The sequence below is a fragment of the Stylophora pistillata genome, chromosome 5, assembly GCF_964205215.1.
Source record: "Stylophora pistillata chromosome 5, jaStyPist1.2, whole genome shotgun sequence".
In the NCBI taxonomy this organism is placed as follows: domain Eukaryota; kingdom Metazoa; phylum Cnidaria; class Anthozoa; order Scleractinia; family Pocilloporidae; genus Stylophora; species Stylophora pistillata.
The window spans coordinates 25,950,268-25,973,235 of record NC_142523.1 but is presented as its reverse complement, the minus strand read 5'-3'; the positions used below and the strand labels follow the sequence as shown (position 1 = coordinate 25,973,235).

General features: G+C 37.6%; 2 protein-coding genes and 1 long non-coding RNA gene across 5 annotated transcripts in view; 1 reads left to right on the top strand and 2 right to left on the bottom strand.

Annotated features, from left to right (window-relative positions):
• Positions 1-22,968, bottom strand: part of LOC148731068 (methylglutaconyl-CoA hydratase, mitochondrial-like) — a 121,137-nt gene that overhangs the window by 54,189 nt on the left and 43,980 nt on the right. The window lies entirely within an intron of this gene.
• LOC111347475 (hemicentin-1-like) overlaps positions 1-22,968 on the top strand; it is a 165,603-nt gene that overhangs the window by 105,655 nt on the left and 36,980 nt on the right. The window lies entirely within an intron of this gene.
• Positions 4,192-5,429, bottom strand: LOC148731071 (uncharacterized). The gene is made up of 2 exons (XR_016001197.1): positions 5,232-5,429; positions 4,192-5,124 (listed from the first exon to the last, which is right to left on the bottom strand). It is a non-coding gene; the product is annotated as an uncharacterized LOC148731071 (long non-coding RNA).

The window sequence follows — 22,968 nt, the reverse complement described above, 5'->3', positions numbered from 1 at the left end:
GCCTTCGTAAGCGAAAAAGGTAAATTACAAGCAACGCAAAGAGAAAGATTTCATCTTCATCCACCATCTTGATTGTAGCCGAGGAAGACTGGTATCGAAGAATTTGTTGATACTGCGCCTGCGTATGCTCTTATGCTCATGTTCTGTGTTCTCACTTGCTTATGCTTGTGCTTGTGCTTATTCTTGTGCTTGTGCTTATGCGCTAGTAAAAACCAGCCTTGAGCATGAAAGTAGTACATAGGACACATCGTCGCTTTAGAGATCCGGCATGATCGATTTTTTAAAGTCTCGTTTGAATTGTGCATAAGCGCGAACTTCTCCTTCAAATCGTTGCAGTTCTACTTTTTCTAACTGAAGGTTCGAGGACGGGCAAGTCTCTCTCTTTGCTATTTTATCATCTTTTGGACCGATTAACGACGTGAGCTTTTCAGTCATATCATCGAGCCGGCATTGTATCGGTGATGCAAATTTTATAGCGTTTTCTGAAGTGTCATGGTCTGCTAAATCTAAAACGTCATCGTTTGCAATTTTACACTCGGCATACGCATCTTCTATCTGTCTTAAAGACCTTTCCAGAGTATGTGCGGCAAAGTTATTATCAAGAAAATGCTTTGTATTATTACAGATAGAGCCAAAAACTGTTTGCGCTTTCGCGCGCATTGTAAGTGCCTTTTCTGCTTTCCTCTCTCTTTCCGCGCGCTCCTTCATTTCTGTTTCATGACGTAATGTGTTCTCTCGAACGACAATTTCTGATCTAACTGGTTTCTGTATATACTGGATTTTACGCGCTGTCGCTTCTAGAAACAGGTCCCGCAACTCGGTAATCCACCTCTCCACGACTTCAAGTTCTTCATCCGTTAAATACATCGTGTATAGATCGTGCTTACTTTCAACGATATCCCATGCTTCTGAAAGCCTCACGTAATTACCTTCGACCATTTTTTGTCCTTGGTCGGCATCCATAGGCTTCAGGGGTTCATTGTGCATCCTGGTAAACATTGCTTTGGCTGTTCGTGGAATGTTTTTGGTTTCTTTTGCCATCTCAGTGTTATCCATCACGGTCCTCGGAGTTACCGATTGGGATAAATTTAATTTAATTTAATTTAATTTAGTTTAATTTAATTTAATTTAATTTTAATTTAATTTAGTCCATTTTCACTGCATTAATTTTGCAGTGGGGAAGGACTAGAAAGGAACATAGGAACTATTCGTGCTAGTCCACCCTCCCACCCATCCCACCCCAGGGGAGGACATCCATCACACAGTAATCTCGTGTGTGGGAAATTAACGTCTCCTACCCCAACCCTGCAGGAGACGGGACCTCCATTTATTCGTCCCTGTCCGAGAAGACTAGAATATCTAACCATTTCTTGATGTTATAGAAAGGCAGCAAATTCTTCTCAATTATTTTAAGACCCTGAGTGTTGGTCCGGCCGGGGCTCGAACCCTCGACCTCCCGCACAACAGTCCAGCGCTCTATCCTATTGAGCTAACCGGGAGGCGGTTGAATGGGATTGGAATGTTTCGTCAGTTGTGGGCTTTTGGTTCACTGTTATCAAACATCTTTATTGACGACTATAGTGTCAGACAATCAAAGAAGAGCGTTCGAATCTTAAAAGGAAGTCACATTGTTATGAAATGCTCAGATAATAAAGTATACGAAACGATTTGATATTTACCAATTGAGTCGACCAGGCCCACAGCTGACAAATGACTTACATCAGTATTATGACATCACTATAACGTATCTTATTAGCGGATAAATTAACTTAATGATCAATAATAGAATTTCTCGACGAAACAGTCTTGAGGTTCCAAAATACATTCCCTTCTCTCGCATCATGTTCAATGGACAAAGCTATTTGAAAAGCCCTTCGATCGTCTAATTCCGAACAAGCTAACTATATGTAAAACTAAACAGGCAAAGTAAACACATCAATTATGTATTACAATCGCAAAATAATAATAATAATATTAGATAAACCGGTGTTAAGAACACTACTGACCATAAAGAAGAACCGTGCACAATGTTCCTTGTCGTTTAAGATATTTACCCTCGACCTCCAACGATAGGATTTTTTCTCCCTTTATTTTTTCGCCACATTTCGTCGATGTCTTCTTGGTTCAAATGTCGTCCAAAAATTGGATACTGGATGTAAAGATTTTACAGGAGTCATTCGAAAGAGAAAGAAAACTCCTGATAGTAATTCAATAAGACTAGATTAGAAAGATCGCGGCTTTCCTGGCCTTTTCTAAGAGTAAGGGTTAATGATTGCTATTTTTGCTATGCATGTTTATCCATTCCTTGAACTTTTTGCTTATTATAATTAAGCCTTTGGCTGCATTTGCATACAATGCACTTACTTTCGAGCGGCTGAATAATATCGATCGAGATAGCTTGGAAGTTACGAGAACAATAACAAACAGGTAGCTGCATTTGACATAGGATTTCTTCCATTTTGTTATTGATAAAAGCAAAAAGGGCCCTGCAACCCGATTCCCTTTTTTTAGACGACTTTTCATGTTTCTAAACTATTAAAAAGTCTGATCGTAACGCCCTTCGCTATTCACTACTCGCAAAATAACTTTCTACGTAGTCTTCGAATAGACGAGATTTCAACCAAGACAGGTTTCCTGCCATTTTTTCTGGGAATAAAGGTTAATGATAAGTATGCTAAAATGATTAACAACAGTTGACTATTTGTTGTTTTCTTTCTTTCATTTCACCTCATCCTCAACAGCCCGTAAGTACCTATTTATTGTGCTACGTATGTTTACCTATTCCTTAATTTAATTGTTTGAGATCAAAGTACTCGTATTTCAAATAGGCCTTTGGTTGTATTTGCATAGAATGCACTTACTTTCGAGCGGCTCAATAATATCGATCGAGATAGCTTGGAAGTTACGAGAACAATAACAAACAGGTAGCTGCATTTGACATAGGATTTCTTCCATTTTGTTATTGATAAAAGCAAAAAGGGCCCTGCAACCCGATTCCCTTTTTTTGGACGACTTTTCATATTTCTAAACTATTAAAAAGTCTGATCGTAACGCCCTTCGCTATTCACTACTCGCAAAATAACTTTCTACGTAGTCTCCGAATAGACGAGATTTCAACCAACACAGGTTTCCTGCCATTTTTTCTGGGAATAAAGGTTAATGATAAGTATGCTAAAATGATTAACAACAGTTGACTATTTGTAGTTTTCTTTCTTTCATTTCACCTCATGCTCAACAGCCCGTAAGTACCTATTTATTGTGCTACGTATGTTTACCTATTCCTTAATTTAATTGTTTGAGATCAAAGTACTCGTATTTCAAATAAGCCTTTGGTTGTATTTGCATAGAATGCACTTACTTTCGAACGGCTGAATAATATCGATCGAGATAGCTTGGAAGTTACGAGAACAATAACAAACAGGTAGCTGCATTTGACATAGGATTTCTTCCATTTTGTTATTGATAAAAGCAAAAAGGGCCCTGCAACCCGATTCCCTTTTTTTGGACGACTTTTCATATTTCTAAACTATTAAAAAGTCTGATCGTAACGCCCTTCGCTATTCACTACTCGCAAAATAACTTTCTACGTAGTCTCCGAATAGACGAGATTTCAACCAAGACAGGTTTCCTGCCATTTTTTCTGGGAATAAAGGTTAATGATAAGTATGCTAAAATGATTAACAACAGTTGACTATTTGTAGTTTTCTTTCTTTCATTTCACCTCATGCTCAACAGCCCGTAAGTACCTATTTATTGTGCTACGTATGTTTACCTATTCCTTAATTTAATTGTTTGAGATCAAAGTACTCGTATTTCAAATAAGCCTTTGGTTGTATTTGCATAGAATGCACTTACTTTCGAACGGCTGAATAATATCGATCGAGATAGCTTGGAAGTTACGAGAACAATAACAAACAGGTAGCTGCATTTGACATAGGATTTGTTTCATTTTGTTATTGATGAAAGCAAAAAGGGCCCTGCAACCCGATTCCCTTTTTTTGGACGACTTTTCATATTTCTAAACTATTAAAAAGTCTGATCGTAACGCCCTTCGCTATTCACTACTCGCAAAATAACTTTCTACGTAGTCTCCGAATAGACGAGATTTCAACCAAGACAGGTTTCCTGCCATTTTTTCTGGGAATAAAGGTTAATGATAAGTATGCTAAAATGATTAACAACAGTTGACTATTTGTTGTTTTCTTTCTTTCATTTCACCTCATGCTCAACAGGGTGTAAGTACCTATTTATTGTGCTACGTATGTTTACCTATTCCTTAATTTAATTGTTTGAGATCAAAGTACTCGTATTTCAAATAAGCCTTTGCTTGTATTTGTATTGAATGCACTTACTTTCGAGCGGCTGAGTAATATCGATCGAGGTAGCTTGGAAGTTACGAGAACAATAACAAACAGGCAGCTGCATTTGACATAGGATTTGTTTCATTTTGATATTGATGAAAGCAAAAAGGGCCCTGCAACCCGATTCCCTTTTTTTGAACGACTTTTGACACTTTTAAGTTATTAAAAAAGTCCGATCATAACGCCCTTGGCTATTCACTATTCGCAATATAATGTTATCGTTGAATACAATCTCGCATTTTGATTGGTTAAGTGAGCTTGAGGTTCTTCCTTGTTTTGAACTGAACAGTTAATTCTTGGAGAGGCATGTAAAACCTCTTTCGCTCGCGACAACGCGAAAGCGAGAAAATCCTCTGAACACGGCCCACAAAAAACAATATCCGAGCTCACAGGTCAGGTCAATGCGGTTTCAATATCCACCTACAGCCATACTCTTTAAGAAAATCAACGAAGGATGTCAAGTAAGTTGGCTGGGTTAGCAGTGGTACGAGTACGACTGTCACAGCCGCCAACACCAGCGACGGTCCACGCACTGAAGCCGTTTGCGAGAAATTTAAGTCAACAGCCTTGTACCTCCATTAGTAGTTGGAAATAGCACAACAGCAATGAATAACGGCAGTGATTATCTAACAGAAAGAGTTCTAGGTGCACTGGTCACCAATGTATCGTTCAACAACTCTCCAGAGAATATTTCCCTCAACTTTCAGTCGAATGCTCATCCTAACGACTTAATTAGCTAATGGCAGTTGCCAGTAATGAATTTCTACAAATAAAAAGATCAAAGTTTTTGGACTTTGTATGAAACACTTCTAAGTTTTTAAAGGAATAAGGTACCGATGAATACACGTATTTTCACTTCAAGGTACTTACCTTGTATTGATAGCGATGTTAAGCTTTCAGCGCTTTCGCTTGCACACTTCATTTCTTTCCGTTTTGCCACCTAAGAGACAAAAAGCTGTAAATTATTTTCCCTCTCGAGCAAACTCAGTGGAAACTTGAAAAAAAGATGTTAATAATAAACGGCTTGTAAATCCTGTGAAATACCACCATTGTCTTTAAATAGTGTGAAGCTTGCTAAAAAAAGTTTGAAAACCAATGTACAAACAAGGTTCAAATAAAAGGTGTCGACCTTGCTTCCTATTCGCTAACATAATAACTGTTCTGACAGTTGGCTTGGAAATGGCTTTCTAGAGCGCGCGCTCAGGATGAAAACAAACAATATTATGTGCTACGTATGTCTACCTCTTCCTTGATCTAATTGTTTAAGATCAAAGTACTCGTATTTCAAATAAGCTTTTGGTTGTATTTGCATAGAATGCATTTGCTTTCGAGCGGCTGAATAATATCGATAGAGACGGCGTAGAAGCTACGGGAACAATAAGAGATAGGTAGCTGCATTTTACATAAGGGTTGGTCCATTTTGTTTTAAATACCTGATTTCCCTTTTATAAACGAATTGTAACATTATTTTTTTAATTATTGAAAAGTCTGATCATAATGCCCCTCGCTATTCACTATTTGGGAAAAACTATGTGCGTAATATCTCGTAATTCTCTGATGAGTCAGGTTGTTTTTTTTTTAAATACACTCGCGCGTTATAACTAAAACTTATTAGAAGACGTCACAAAACCTCTTGGGATGTTGGGAGAACACTCACAAAGCTTTTTAATCACCCACCTTTAGCTCGTGTTCTCCCAACATTTTGTGTGGCTCTAAGGCCCGAAAAATGTGTTTTAGTGCTTAATGAAAAGAAATGTCGAATCTTGTCGGGAAATCCGAATGCTAGGATTCGAGAAAGTGTTGAAATGTTACAAGACAAAGTGAAATTTCCAATTTTTTGGAATAATGAAAACCAACAAATAAGATACCTATATACATACTTTATTTAACCACTCCCTCATAGGGCTTTTCGGGGCCATTCTTACAACACCACTCACCCATCCCACCCAGGGAAGGACTTCCACCACACAGTGATCTCGCACGTGTGAAACTAACGTCTCTTAGGCCCACCCCTAACCCTGCAGGAGACGGGGTCAACGCGTTATTTGTCCTTATCCGAGAAGACTAGAACATCTATCCATTTCTTAATATTATAGAAAGGTAGCAAATTCTCCTCAGTTATTTTAAGACCATGAGTATTGGACCGGACGGGACACGAACCCTCGACCTCCCGCACAATACAATCCGGCGCTCTAACCAATTGAGCTAACCGGGTGCCAGTCAGCAAAAATTTAATGAAAAGGTGAATGCCTTTCGTTGCATTCGAGAGCATTGAAAGTTAGAGATCAAACTTGGCGGAAAATATACTTTGAACGATCCCTGCAGTCTAGCGACAGAAATAGACTTCCTATAACATCTTTTCCGGGTCTTATGCAGGTGACAAAACTCGAACAGCTACATCATAAATAGAATAAAGAGCTCTGTTTTTACCCTATGGAACCCTATGATAATTCTGCATGTGGATTTTCCCGGTTAAGCTTTGACGTCGTTTCCTTTCAAATCGCACCTCACTTCAAGTGAACTTGTGAAACATGTACAAATGACGGCAGCTACGAAATATCGAAGAGTATTGTTCGCAATACTCGTAATTTTTTACGGAATTAGGGTTTGTAAAAGATATGTTCTACTTTATGATAACGTCATGTTACGAGAACAAATAGCTCTTTTCCAGGTTATCAATAAGAAAAATTGAAGTGCCCTTTACACCATATTTAAACCTAAAAACCATTCCGCAGCTTGATATACCTTCCTGGCTTCCTTATTGAGAGAAAAGGTCCAATGATTTCCACGCTATTATTATAACGTTTGAGTGCACAGATGAAGTGTTATTTTTTTTTTTTTTTGTCCCAATAGAGGGTAGCAGAGTAACTTATCAGTGTTAAAGTACCTCAGTAATGTGTTACATCTAGTTCCATACTTGGTCTTGCTGAGATCTCAATTCACGAAAATGTATGTGTAATACTTGCGTCGTATTTTCTGCATAGATTTCAATTTTATATATAGCATATTTGACTTCATCTACTTTCCGTTCGTTTCTTTGCTTGTGACATGTTTGGTCAAACTAAAGAATGTTGTAGGACGTACATTGCTTGGAATTCTTTGTAATTGGATCTTTAAAAACAAGTCTTATATCACAATTTAATGTCGCTGTATTAAATCATTCTAAATTGCATTTTGGAATGTTCTGCATATTTAATTAGCCAGCCAAGCCTTAATACACTTGAGTTCTGTAAATGGTTAACTCCTCGTTACTAAGACCTCTCTAAACATTAATTTTAATTTTTCCCAGCTATCTCGAAACACTCTTGACCTTCTAGTCGTCGAAAGAAAATACAATTCTCAATGCGGGCACTCTAATTCTTTAGAAATTCGTAGGCAATATACAGACGCTAGGAATAGTTAGGTTACCCTTGAGTTCGATTTCATCAACACTATTTGCTTAGCGAAGGCCTACGTGTAGCTGTATCCCCCTCCTCCTCCCCGGAAGAGAGCGAACGTCTACGAAAACTTGACACGCATCGTGTTTATGACGTCACTCTTTTGCTTAAAACAGTGCGATGATTTCCTATTGGCTAGCCATTTTGTCGATTCTTTCAAAAATTCTGATTAGTTAGAATTGGTAGTTTTATTCTCTATTAATGAACAAGATGATCAACAGAATGTCTTAGTGGTCACCTCGAGGGACAATAATGATCTACGGCGAAGTTTTTAAGGCAAGTCTGCGTGACCCTCGGGAATAGAGAAATTTCAGGAAGAAACTCTTCACTATAATTACTGTGCAACCGTTTCTGGAAGAAATTCTTCACTCTGATTATTATGCCGTCGTTAAAGCTCATATGGCTGAAGACCAGGAGCTACCCAAATGGACTTGGGATAAAATATTTGCCTGCTTTCAACAGTCGGTCTCGTTGGGAGCGGTTCTGCAAGGCTAATAGAGCTATCCAACTCTTTTTAGACGACGGTGTCCTCTTCTCTGTATCCCTATAGCATTGTATATACTGAAACACGGACACTGAATTGCGAATTTACTCAAAATAATGGAAAACGAGATCATTCGAATTCTGTTGTTTACTTCGATTATTTTTTGCGCAAGAACGTGCCACTACGCGGAAAATACCATCAGTCTATCAAGTTACAAAATCTTCCATAGATTAGAGTGACCTCATATAACACGATTCTCGTCAAACTTATCAGTGTTAAAGTACCTGGGTAATGTGTTACATTTACTTCCATACTTGGTCCTGCTGAGATCTCAATCCATGAAAGTTTATGTTTAATACTTGCATCGTATCTTCTGCGTAAATTTCAGTTTTATGTATAGCTTGTTTGACTTAACCGACTTTCCGTTCGTTTCTTTGCTAGTGACACGTTTGGTCTAGCTAAAGAATGTTGCAGGACCTACAATGCTTGGAATTCTTTGTAACTGTGTCTTTAAATATAGGTTTTATTTCACAATTGAATGTTGCTATATTAAATCGTTTTGCTATGTTATGATTAATAGCAGAGTAATAATGATTAAGAAATAATTATCCAAACTTGTACTGAATTGCTACAAGTTTGAATTGTACAGAGTCCCAGTCAATTACACTATAGGCGGCTTTATTGAAACATTAGATCGAACTTCTAAGATGCGGGAATCCAAGTAACTCTGAGAATAGACTGTGTAGTTCTAAATTGAACACTAGAAAAAAAAATACATAAAATTCCCTACGTAAACATTTAGATAAAGCGGTAGTTAGAAAAAATATATATTAGTTTTTTAGCTTTTGCATTTAAATACTAACAATATGTTATTCTTTCATTATCATTTCTCTCAATTTTCCAAAATGAACTCAATCTCTAGGCTGTAAGTAGCCACCATTTTATCTTTTTTAAACATTTCGTAGACATTATAGTGTATGTACATGGCAAAATATATTGAAGTGCTTTGAAAGCTTGAAACACTAATTTTGCTTCTTCCGCTTCTTTTATTCCCTTAATGTTACCGGATATGTCAGACGGTAAGTGGTTTTATGTTCACTATCAAAACGAGTTTTTATCGAGAACACTTTTCACTCAGGCGCTTCGTAATGGGGTCGATTAATTCACACATCTCACTGTCAAACATCTAAAGAAAAAGCAGGAGTTCAATTTTTTCATATTTAGGGTTAAAAACTATTGGAAAAGGAAAACACATGAAAAGATTGAATATTTCACCGCTAGTTTGCTGATTTGAGGTCACGTGACCTGATTTGACCTTTAAAAACTAAGGAAAATACGTTACGCTAGTAGTACAGGCTTTTGAAGTTTTTTTTTTTTTGGATTAAACTGAACCATTCTAAATTACGCTTTGCAATATTATACACATTTAATTAGCAGTTGAGTTCCGCAACTGAGAGGTTAGCTCGTTATTACTAAGACCTCCCTAAACATTAATTTTAATTTCTCCCAGTTATCCCGATACACTCTCGGCCTTCTAGTCATCAAAGGAAAATACAATTGTCAATGCGAGCACTCTAATTCCTTAGAAATTCGTGGGCACTATACAGACGCTAGGAATAGTTAGATTACCCTTGAGATATATTTCATCAACACTATTTGCTTAGCCAAGGCTTACGTGTAGCTGTACCTCCCTCCTTCTCCCCGGAAGAGAGGGAACGTCTACGAAAGCCTGACATGCATCGTGTTTATGACGTCACTCTTTTGCATGAAACAGTGCGATGATTTTCCATTGGCTAACTGTTTTGTCGATTCTTTCATAAATTCTGATTAGTTAGAGTTGATGGTTTTATTTTCTATTAACGAACAAGATGGTTAACAGAGTGTTTTAATGGTCACCTCTACGGACAATAATGTGACCCTCGGGAATAGAGAAATTTCAAGAAGAACGGCAGAAAGCCATTGTTAAGTTTTTTGTGAGGTAGCGATGTCTCTGTTTCGTTGCCAACTGGCTATGGAAAATCTTTTATATATCAGGCCGCCCCAGTAGTCGCCACATCTTCTCCGGAGGAAATTCTTCACTATAATTATTGGGCCGTCGTTAAAGCTCAAATGGAAGACAAGGAGCACTACCTCAATGGACTTGGGGTAAAAGAATTGTCTGCCTTCAACACTCGGTCTCGTTGGGGACGGTGCTGCAAGGCTAATAGAGTTATCCAACTTTCGAAAGTGCGATGCTAATTGAACATCGTCCTTTTCTTACTCTATACCAAACATCGCTCATAATCCTCTTCTCTGTATCCCTATAGCACTGTACATACTGAAACACGGACACTGAATTGCGAATTTACCCAAAATAATGGAAAACGAACTCATTTCAATTCTGCTGTTTACTTAGATTATTTTTTGCGCAAGAAGGCGCCACCACGCGGAAAATACCACCAGTAAACAGGTTACAAGATTTTTCATAGATTAGAGTGACGTCATATAACACGATTCTTGTCAGGTTTTCAAAGACGTTTCCTCCCTTCCGTTTCTCTTTTTGGATGAGGGGGGGGGGGGGCTATGGCTACATTTATGCCATGCATCTAGTTTAAAAAGGAACTTTTATCTCCTTATATGAAAGCATTGATATGACCAATAATCTTAAGCAAAAGTTAGCGTCGCTAACATATTTGCTCTGATCTTTTTCTTGCCTTGAAATCTGCGTTGGACTACAGAAAGTAAGTAGATACAGTATCTCTCCTTTCTCCTTTTTACCTAATTTAGAGTTTGAGAAGCCCAGCCACACGCATTCCCCTATAAGCAGCACAGACTGTCTCCAGGCCTGTTGTAGAAGAAGGACAGGTTTGGGGTGTACAGATGTTTTGGTTGATCTTTACCTTAATTCCTTCTACGAACTGAGGTCAGTCATCAATATTTGTCTGACTGAAATGCATTTCAGCCTTTCACGTTCCTCTGTGATTACGAGAGGCTTGAGGTATTTTAGTGATTTGTGGGAGGCAGTCTTGTGTTCTTCACAAAGATCACTTCGTCACCACCTGGGTCTTATTCATAATTATTTCAATGAGTTGTAATAAATGCCATGCCTTTTGTTTTTTTGTTTTTTGTTTGGTTGCGTGGATGCAAATTTAGCTAAACTCGACGGCTCGCCACCTTTTTTTTTCTCTGGAAGTAGATTGTACAGTCTCAGCACCCAACACGATTTTCTCTCTTTTCCTCGTAATTAGAATGTATTAATCAGAGTGAATTCTCCTGTAGTATCTTTGTTTGTTTTTCATTCCTGTACAACTATGTATTTGACATAGTGTCAGAATACATTTGAAGTCGAGTTGAGTTCCAGTCTTTGAATATTTGTTTATCTTACTGCTATTATTGATTTCAATATCTCAACGTACAGTTATTTTTCTCTTTTTATTTTTCGAATGGATGGCATAGTCAAATTCATCCAAGAAGATTTCACTCCCCCTTTTCCTCGTAATTAAAATACATTAGTAAGGATTCTGTTTTAGTTTGTTCTTTTAATCCCTTCATTCTTTCTTTTCTCATTCCCGTTCCACCATGTAATTGATGGACACATCAGGACAGCTAGGATGTAAGTGCAAACTTTCTTTACTTTGATTTTGGCATAGTGTTAGTAAAAAAATTCCAAGTCAAGTTCAGGTCAATTCTTTAGATGATTTGTACATGTTACTTTTATTGTTGATTATGTGTATCTTTTTTTCTCTTCTACTTCTTGGAGTTGGTGGCACAGTCATATTCATCCTAAGTGATTGTATTCCGCCTGTCATTCGTCATTTGAAAATATTCGCAAAATGAACGGTAGAGGGGAAGCTCGTTATGATATGAAATTATTCTTCTGTTTAATGGTTTGATTGATTTATCGTTTTATCGTTTTACTCTTGTGAAACAATATATATGATGGAAAGATTAAAAATTCAATGATTGGCAGAGTGTCAACTGAAACTCGATGTCAAAGTAAGGTCCGTTATTTGGATGAGATACATCTTCAACTACATGGCTAGCGATTGATTAAGATCAAGGGCTTTAGGCCTGTGTTAAACTGGCTATTGAAGCGGACAAGATGGGTAAATCTTTTGATCCTATTAAAACCATACCTTGGACGGTTTTAATTATCTGTGACTTTAAGGAGGCTCGAAAGGGTTTTTTTGACCGAGCGGAGAATGGATTCCAAGATACATGCAAGCAAACTACTCGTGAGAGAATTAAGCGGTAGCGCGCGCGTTCGCATCGGCGGAAATAAAACTCTGTTTTCTGCTAAGTTTAAAACTCGTGACGCTCTGAAAGAAGACAGGGCCCTTCGAAAATCTACTTTCACTGGTCCTCTGCAAATCAATGAACAAGTGGTGACCCATGGTGAATGTTTATCGGCGGATGAGGCCTTCGATGAGGCTATATTCTTAGAACGACGTATTAAGACACAATGCAGACGTTTGTTGGAAAGCTTAATCTTTTCTCAAGCATTGTCCAGAAGCTGGCAGATGCTGGTCTTTCTTATCGTAAACTACAATCTCTGTAGGAGAAATTCGACACCAATGGCCTGTATGATATACTTGCATTGGCGCCAACAGCAACATTCCCTTGTCGCCATAAATCGAATTCCGTAAGAGTGACCTCAAACAAGAGAATTCTCTCCGAAATACTTTCACATTTCCTACACTCGTAACGGGAAGCAGTCTGAAACTTAAATGATAATTCTTTTTAAGAATGTGTAAAATCACAAAAGAGGTCAAGTCCATTTTCAGAACGAGCGATTTTTCTTACGGGTTGCCTTTCCCTTCCCTGAAGACATCGTTTGATCACGTGGACGCGGACTCGTCCTCCCGAACATGAACCACTGAGTCAGCGGTATCATTTAAAACGCATGACCGACGGTAAAGTGTGACCTAAAATTGCGGAAACCGGAAATAAAGCCTGCTAAGTTGATGAGCTAGTATCTCGAAAATTAGCGCGGTGACCTATCTGGCCCTGATTTTCTGAATACAAATTATTTTCGCCATTACGCATTCCTGAGAAAAGTAAAGATAAAAAGTTATTTAATGAATTTTTTTTACATTTTTAAAACAGCATTTTCCTAGATAACTCAAGTTCTACCTGATAGCCTTTTTTTATATCACGTGTACAGATAGATAATGTGATGATGCTAAAGAAATTTCCAAAAAAAAAAAAAGCTAACCGACTTGGCTTTTGAGATATCTTTAAAAAACTGAGTTTTAGAAGGTCTTTTAGCTCTACTATGTTGCCATGGCAACAGATGATGTCTGACGAACCCCCTTAAAAGATTGCCCTAAAATAGTGCTATGCATATGTGAAGTCATTATCCTGATGATAAGTTTGACAGTCCTGATATCTCTTACTGATTGGCACTTGCTGTTAATCGTGGAAAACCCTTTTGAGCCTCCTCAAAGTAACCTTTTTTTTGTGGCAAGGTAATTCCAGCGCTTTTGTTGACAAACACATGAATACATTCTTTGATAAAAGGCTGCGATATACGTCTTTAAGTTAAGTCGACCTGATTTTGCTTGTTCGGTCAAGATTTCTCCATGTTAACTTTTTCCCCTTGGGTGTACACATGAGTTTTTTCATAGACTACTCTATCCATGAAAAATAAAAATGATAAAAAAAAAAGAGTGAATAGAAAAAGGAGAACTGAAAACTACACATAAGCCATTTTATAATACAGTTTAGACCTTAAATACCAATTATCGAAGGCTTGTTTTTGTTGTTTTTTCGCAGTGTTCTGTCCAGCTTCGTGGGAAGAAATGGTTTTGCGCGTTATTTTGAACTAATAGCATCGCCTCTCAGAAAATCGATGTCAGTGATTATATTATAGCTCACTAAACACACTTGCTTCAAAACCTGCGTGTAGTTATGGGTCTATCGAACTTGTGCGGCTTATAATCGGAATTAAATTTAAAAATGAAATGGTAAAACAAGAGGCTGGGTTGGGATGCGCTGCATAAATTGATCGGTGATCATCTCTGAGTTGTTTCTTTAGTCGATCTCTGACTTAACTTGACACAAACGGTTACACGTGTTCGTCCGTTTTTTTTTTTTTTCGTTTTCCATAATTACCACGTTTTGGATACACGGTACAAAAAGTGTAAAAATGGCGGACTACGCGGTCGCTCTGGGTTGAGCTGCACCTAAGCCTGGCTTGTCTGTCCTAGGGTTTTGTTCTAAGAACGCGGCTGTCATAAAGTAATGCGTAGTTGTCGATCTGTGCTGTCTGATTACGCATGCCTTGAGGTTTTTGTGTTCATGGATTAAAAAAAAATAGGGAAGAGAATCAAAATATGGGTGACCCTTGTAGGCTATATCGCTTTTCAAAGAGCCATTTGACATCTTTTTATCCTATCAGAATATGGTGACTAAGAAAAAAAAATGCGCCCTATCCCTTTATTTATTTTTCGCTGTTGGTCGAACTCGTCGAGGAAAATCCTAACATGTTTCATCCTTAACAACCACGGCCTGTGCTAGCCCTGTTACTCCCTAAGAAAATACTGGAGATTAATCTCTCCATTTCCGCTTTAGTGCCTCGTGTCGATCAGATCGTGCTTCCTCATTGCTACTTCACTCTTGAAATATTGTCAACCACTATAACTGAGATGTCTTTTTTAAGTGTGTCTTACATATTTTCGGAAGTAACGCGGAACTAGCACGTGATACACTACTGATATATCTATTAGAAAGGTTTGTTGTGCGCCTCCTGCTGACTTTGAAGAATAACGTTTTTTATTCAAAAAGAGAGCATTTTACCATTTCAATCAGCGACAAACGCTCTATACAGCCACTAAATCTGCGAGGCGAAATGCTCTGTTGTATGAAATAAAAGTCTCACAAAAATGGAATTGCAATGAAATGAGAATAAAATTTTTAATAAACGGAAAAATTGAAATTTAAAGAAACCTAGTTTAATCATTATTGGAGCCTGGAGGATAGACAGCTAGAGGAACGGAGAGGTTCCTTAGCTGTTCCCTCTAAGCTATTATCACAATCTTTTACTGTTATAGTTTTTTACATATTTTTTTATTGTTTCCACTATTGTTAATATAATTATTTGCAACAATTTGATTCTTTGTTGTCTGACAATTAGTCTCCATATTCTGGAATCATCCTTCTCTTTCGTAACAGGGTATTTAAAGTATGTGGGATGCGGCAGCAGTAGCTATATGCAGCCTTGACTATTTTTATATCATGCTCAAATTTACTTACGTTAATTTTTTTTTCTCTTTTATCTGATTCATTTGGGCCTTATAACAAATTAGCTCGGAAGCAACATTAATTATATCTCTATTGAATTTGCGTCTGTCTCTTAGTGGCTATATTCCTTAAAATTGGAAAACTGCTGTTGTCATCCTGTAATGAAAAAGTCAGAACTTGATTGTGTTGATTAGGAGATCCTTCCTGTCCCTAATGCTACGTTTATTTCTAAGGGAGTAGCATCTAAGACGAAAGGGAAAGGTTGCGATTTCTCATCGGAGTGAATACTCCGTTTAGATGATCAATTATTGTTTTTCTCCCGATGTAGTCATTGTGTTTTCTATCTGTTCGTAAATTGATCCGTTATAGGGATGGTAATATTTAAATCTCTAGGCTCAAGATTTCTGTGATCTGACTTGGTGATAGTGCCATACCATGGGAAATGCTAGAATCGTTATCCAGTTTCTGTAAAGCTGCTTGTATAGCTGCCTCAATGAAAACGTTTGTTAACAGTGACTAGACGACACAAGGCGCTATGATCTCGTTGTCTTGGATTGTTTCGCCGCTGAAGTTAAATACAAAGCGGGCTGAGTTGGTCACTGTAAATTCGAGCTATCCAAAAATATAACGGTAGGAGAAAAGTAAGACAGCGAACCACCGTTGTCATTTATTTTCAAAATTTAACAATTGCGTCTGTAAGATTCCACCCAATCACAGCTTAAAAAAAAGAGCGGTTCATGGGATAACTCGAGTCTAGTCGACCTCGATCTCAAGATTGGAGAAAATTAAAACTCGCACTATGCGGCCGAAACATGGCGATGAACATGCAAAGGGACTATATTGTGAGACGGTTATATTTGATATAGAAAGCTTAAAATTTTTGCTACTGAGACAGGTTTTGTCTTAAGAATATTAACATTTACCACTATCAAAATGATAATTTCTTTTGTCTTTTACCATATTTATCAAAGGATGATAAAAATAAAACAGTTGAGGAAATTTGAAACCGGCGGTCTAAGTAGTCTGAGGCTTCTGAGAAATGAAGTTGTTCCATCCATCGAATATTTTTTTATGACAGCATTTTTTAACCACTTTTTTCGCTCTCTGCCTCAAATATGCACCATTTCATAGATCCCGAAAGACTCGTTGGGAATTGTACTCAACTCAGAGCCACTTGAAAATTGCAGCTATATTCTGAAAGAAGATTGGCTGAGTTCAGTGCGCCCTGAGCAATTAATAATCGAGTTAAATTCGTATGTTAATGCCCGAAATCCATTAAGAAGATCTTTATACCGCTTCAATTTCACTAGTTGGACTTTGCTTTTTCTTTCAATTTTTACTGGAATCATGTTCTAATTTACTTACTTTTTTGCTATTTCTTTTTCCTTTCTCTTTCATCTGATTCATTTGGGTCATACGACAAATTAGCTTGTAAGTAACATTAATTATGTTTCTGTTGCATTTGAAATCCTTTCTAAGAATAATTTGTCTCGATTTTGTAGATCTCAAAAAAAGAGTAATTACCAATGGAACTTTGCAATAAAATTGAAAAGTAGTGCTCTATGCTTTAACGGATCGAAACTCTTCTCTATTTATTTTTTTTTTACTGATATCTGTGCTATATTAGTTTATTTTCAATCGTTGTTCCAGTTCGTTATTTTCCACCTTTCGTTTTCTCTTTCCTTTTTATTTGATGGAGGGTACTTCTCAATTGCCGTCGTATACCTTGCGATACAAAACAAATAAACAATGAATAAAGGCTGATAGTTTCGACGGAAACTGTTTGGGGCTGCGTCGGTGGGACTAACGAAATAATTTCGATATATCAACAAAGTTGAAATGGTAAATTGGCCACCGTAACGATTAAAAAAGCTGACGTTTCGAGCGTTAGCCCTTCGTCGGAGCGAGTGACGAAGGGCTAACTTAAAAGAATTAGAAAATCATCCATGCAGAACAGTTTCCTTTTTTATTATTTGCCTTTTTCACTTAAAGTTCTTGTCTGCACCTGATTACTCTGGTACATTTACTTTCTTCTTTTCTTGTTTTCCTCATTTTCCTTTTAACCTGGCACATTGGACCGCAAATTTGACAAATCAGCCTGTAAGTGACATTTACGTTCCTTAATAGTCATTAGTTACGATGATGGTATCTATTGGATTTGAATTATTTGAAGCAAGTTGATTATCAACAAGTGATATACGCGCAGAACCTGTCTTCCTTTCCGTACCTGATAATTGAGTTTTATTTATGAATTGTAGTTGGTGTGCTAATGTGCTTTCTCTCTCTCTAAAATTCCTAATCCTCGCGAAAAATAATTGTTGTGAAGGCGACGCTTTCTAACCAGTTCAGATCTTTTGTTTAGCAAGCTGGCATTGCGATTGCTTATGTTTCATTAAACAAATTGACATTGATTTAGCGTAGCCTGGACTTTTATTGAAGACGATATTCATCCCCATAGTAGTTAAAATGTTGTGGAATCTCGAAGCGCAGCTGAGTGAGTCCACAATAAATATCGACATCACTTAAAAGATTATTAGTGTGCGTGCCACGTTGACTTGAGTAGCGTTGTCTGTACTCATATCGACAATGGCGAATTGGCCGATCAGATTGCGGCATTATTGCCAACTGTGGTAAAAAGCTTCTTATCGTGACCAGTAATAGAAAGCGCAATTCCAACCGTACAGGATTTTCCTTATTGAATTAATTAAATTAAATTTTTAAGCGCACAATTCTACTTGCGTAGAAAACTCTCCAATCTGGTGATCACCGAGTATGTGAAACTTGAGTTATCTAAAGTCGATGATTTTTCTCAGCGTATCTATCAGAGCGCCTTAGGAGAAGTGAAACAACCTACGCAGAGTATATTCAACCACTTAAAAGAAGTAGAAAATCATCCATGTAGAACAGTTTCCTTTTTTGTTATTATTTGCCTTTTTCACTTTAAGTTCTTGTCTGCACCTGATTACTCTGGTACATTTACTTTCTTCTTTTCTTGTTTTCCTCATTTTCCTTTTAACCTGGCACATTGGACCGCAAATTTGACATATCAGCCTGTAAGTGACATTTACGTTCCTTAATAGTTATTAGTTACGATGATGGTATCTATTGGATTTGAATTATTTGAAGCAAGTTGATTATCAACAAGTGAAATACGCGCAGAACCTGTCATCCTTTCCGTACCTGATAATTGAGTTTTATTTATGAATTGTAGTTGGTGTGCTAATGTGTTTTCTCTCTCTCTAAAATTCCTAATCCTCGCGAAAAATAATTGTTGTGAAGGCGACGCTTTCTAACCAGTTCAGATCTTTTGTTTAGCAAGCTGGCATTGCGATTGCTTATGTTTCATTAAACAAATTGACATTGATTTAGCGTAGCCTGGAGTTTTATTGAAGACGATATTCATCCCCATAGTAATTAAAATGTTGTGGAATCTCGAAGCGCAGCTGAGTTAGTCCACAATAAATATCGACATCACTTAAAAGATTATTAGTGTGCGTGCCACGTTGACTTGAGTAGCGTTGTCTGTACTCATATCGACAATGGCGAATTGGCCGATCAGATTGCGGCATTATTGCCAACTGTGGTAAAAAGCTTCCTATCGTGACCAGTAATAGAAAGCGCAATTCCAACCGAACAGGATTTTCCTTATTGAATTAATTAAGTTAAACTTTAAGCGCACAATTCTACTTGCGTAGAAAACTCTCCAATCTGGTGATCACCGAGTATGTGAAACTTGAGTTATCTAAAGTCGATGATTTTTCTCAGCGTATCTATCAGAGCGCCTTAGGAGAAGTGAAACAACCTACGCAGAGTATATTCAACCACTTAAAAGAAGTAGAAAATCATCCATGTAGAACAGTTTCCTTTTTTGTTATTATTTGCCTTTTTCACTTTAAGTTCTTGTCTGCACCTGATTACTCTGGTACATTTACTTTCTTCTTTTCTTGTTTTCCTCATTCTCCTTTTAACCTGGCACATTGGACCGCAAATTTGACAAATCAGGGAGTAAGTAACATTTACGTTCCTTAATAGTCATTAGTTACGATGATGGTATCTATTGGATTTGAATTATATGAAGCAAGTTGATTATCAACAAGTGAAATACGCGCAGAACCTGTCTTCCTTTCCGTACCTGATAACTGAGTTTTACTTATGAATTGTAGTTGGTGTGCTAATGTGCTTTCTCTCTCTCTAAAATTCCTAATCCTCGCGAAAAATAATTGTTGTGAAGGCGACGCTTTCTAACCAGTTCAGATCTTTTGTTTAGCAAGCTGGCATTGCGATTGCTTATGTTTCATTAAACAAATTGACATTGATTTAGCGTAGCCTGGACTTTTATTGAAGACGATATTCATCCCCATAGTAGTTAAAATGTTGTGGAATCTCGAAGCGCAGCTGAGTGAGTCCACAATAAATATCGACATCACTTAAAAGATTATTAGTGTGCGTGCCACGTTGACTTGAGTAGCGTTGTCTGTACTCATATCGACAATGGCGAATTGGCCGATCAGATTGCGGCATTATTGCCAACTGTGGTAAAAAGCTTCTTATCGTGACCAGTAATAGAAAGCGCAATTCCAACCGTACAGGATTTTCCTTATTGAATTAATTAAATTAAATTTTTAAGCGCACAATTCTACTTGCGTAGAAAACTCTCCAATCTGGTGATCACCGAGTATGTGAAACTTGAGTTATCTAAAGTCGATGATTTTTCTCAGCGTATCTATCAGAGCGCCTTAGGAGAAGTGAAACAACCTACGCAGAGTATATTCAACCACTTAAAAGAAGTAGAAAATCATCCATGTAGAACAGTTTCCTTTTTTGTTATTATTTGCCTTTTTCACTTTAAGTTCTTGTCTGCACCTGATTACTCTGGTACATTTACTTTCTTCTTTTCTTGTTTTCCTCATTTTCCTTTTAACCTGGCACATTGGACCGCAAATTTGACAAATCAGGGAGTAAGTAACATTTACGTTCCTTAATAGTCATTAGTTACGATGATGGTATCTATTGGATTTGAATTATTTGAAGCAAGTTGATTATCAACAAGTGAAGTACGCGCAGAACCTGTCATCCTTTCCGTACCTGATAATTGAGTTTTATTTATGAATTGTAGTTGGTGTGCTAATGTGCTTTCTCTCTCTCTAAAATTCCTAATCCTCGCGAAAAATAATTATTGTGAAGGCGACGCTTTCTAACCAGTTCAGATCTTTTGTTTAGCAAGCTGGCATTGCGATTGCTTATGTTTCATTAAACAAATTGACATTGATTTAGCGTAGCCTGGACTTTTATTGAAGACGATATTCATCCCCATAGTAGTTAAAATGTTGAGGAATCTCGAAGCGCAGCTGAGTGAGTCCACAATAAATATCGACATCACTTAAAAGATTATTAGTGTGCGTGCCACGTTGACTTGAGTAGCGTTGTCTGTACTCATATCGACAATGGCGAATTGGCCGATCAGATTGCGGCATTATTGCCAACTGTGGTAAAAAGCTTCTTATCGTGACCAGTAATAGAAAGCGCAATTCCAACCGTACAGGATTTTCCTTATTGAATCAATTAAATTAAATTTTTAAGCGCACAATTCTACTTGCGTAGAAAACTCTCCAATCTGGTGATCACCGAGTATGTGAAACTTGAGTTATCTAAAGTCGATGATTTTTCTCAGCGTATCTATCAGAGCGCCTTAGGAGAAGTGAAACAACCTACGCAGAGTATATTCAACCACTTAAAAGAAGTAGAAAATCATCCATGTAGAACAGTTTCCTTTTTTGTTATTATTTGCCTTTTTCACTTTAAGTTCTTGTCTGCACCTGATTACTCTGGTACATTTACTTTCTTCTTTTCTTGTTTTCCTCATTTTCCTTTTAACCTGGCACATTGGACCGCAAATTTGACAAATCAGGGAGTAAGTAACATTTACGTTCCTTAATAGTTATTAGTTACGATGATGGTATCTATTGGATTTGAATTATATGAAGCAAGTTGATTATCAACAAGTGAAATACGCGCAGAACCTGTCATCCTTTCCATAACTGATAATTGAGTTTTATTTATCAATCGTAGTTGGTGTGCTAATGTGCCTTCTCTCTCTGTAAAATTCCTAATCGTAATTAAAATAATTGTTCTCAAGGCGACATTTGGAGCGATTGCAGAATACCCTTCCACTCACGCTTGTTATAAGTGGACTGCTCCCGCGGTCCGCAGTCCCGTTGTCGTTGAATGAAATTTGTTAAAGGGCAAGGAGTAGGATGAACTGCCACCGCGGTCCGCAGTCCCGTAGTCGATGAATGAAATGTGTTCAGATGGGCAAGGAGTACGATAAACTGCCACCGCGGTACGCATTCTTGTTGTCTTTGAATGAAATTTGTTAAAGGGCAAGGAGTAGGATGAAATGCCACCGCGGTCCGCAGTCCCAGAGTCGATGAATAAAATTTGCGCAGAAAAATATAAACAAAAGGATACTAAATTGATGCCACGAAATTAGCCCGAATTGTTAAAGCCTTTTTAAAAGGATAATAGCCTATCCGCCCAAAAGTCGCAAGTTATTCCATCAATAGCCTCTTTACTCTCATCGGACAAAGGCGGAACGCGTGCGAGCGGCTCTCGGAAATGCATTTTGTGAGCCCTCGTGGTAAAAATGCCAGCGACTACCCCCATTTAAGAAAGGCAAACTCTCTTCCGTTGTCATTGTGAAGTTTTAATGGCGTTCCGCAGTCCCGTAGTCTATGAAAGAAATTTGTCTAACTCCTCTAAGATGCTTAAACGTACTGATTATTTTTAGCTGAGGGAAAACCAAAACCCTAAAAAGAAGATAAAACCCTAACACTGGATGAAATAATGGATTTGAACAAATTTGGCTCTAGGTCAAATGTGAGACAAATCTGACTTTACATTTTTGTCCTGGTCGCAAAGACTTCAAATGGGTGACAAATATGTTATCGTATTTGTCCGTGATAAATGCAAGACAAATATTGTTTAAATATGAAGCCATATTTCATTCAAGGACAAATATTAGACAAAACAGACAAATGTGTTCAACATCATACGAACCCTATTTTACCCCACGGAGACGTTTTTTTTCACTCGCGTCCCCCGTTGGGTGATCTATTCAGTTCCCCTACTTTGTATCTCTAAGGAGATCACTAAGATTTGGGCATTTTAATTTTTGTCTGGATCAAAAGTGTGATTTTTACTGAAACAAACTAAATATTGGTAGAGGCTCGTACAAGGAATTGCGTGACTTGACCGGTGCAAGCCATTCAGTTGCCTGAGCTCACTGTTAACTTCTGCGGTACTGTTCGTATTTTATTAGTAAAAACCCAAGCCAATGTCCCCCATTAGACTGTCGAAAAGAAGAGAAATGTCATTGTGTTAAAATTAAATAAAAAAGATAGAAGAAGGGATAGGGACAGGGCTAAATCTGCACTGAGGCATTCCTCATGATCCTCAAAACTATCGT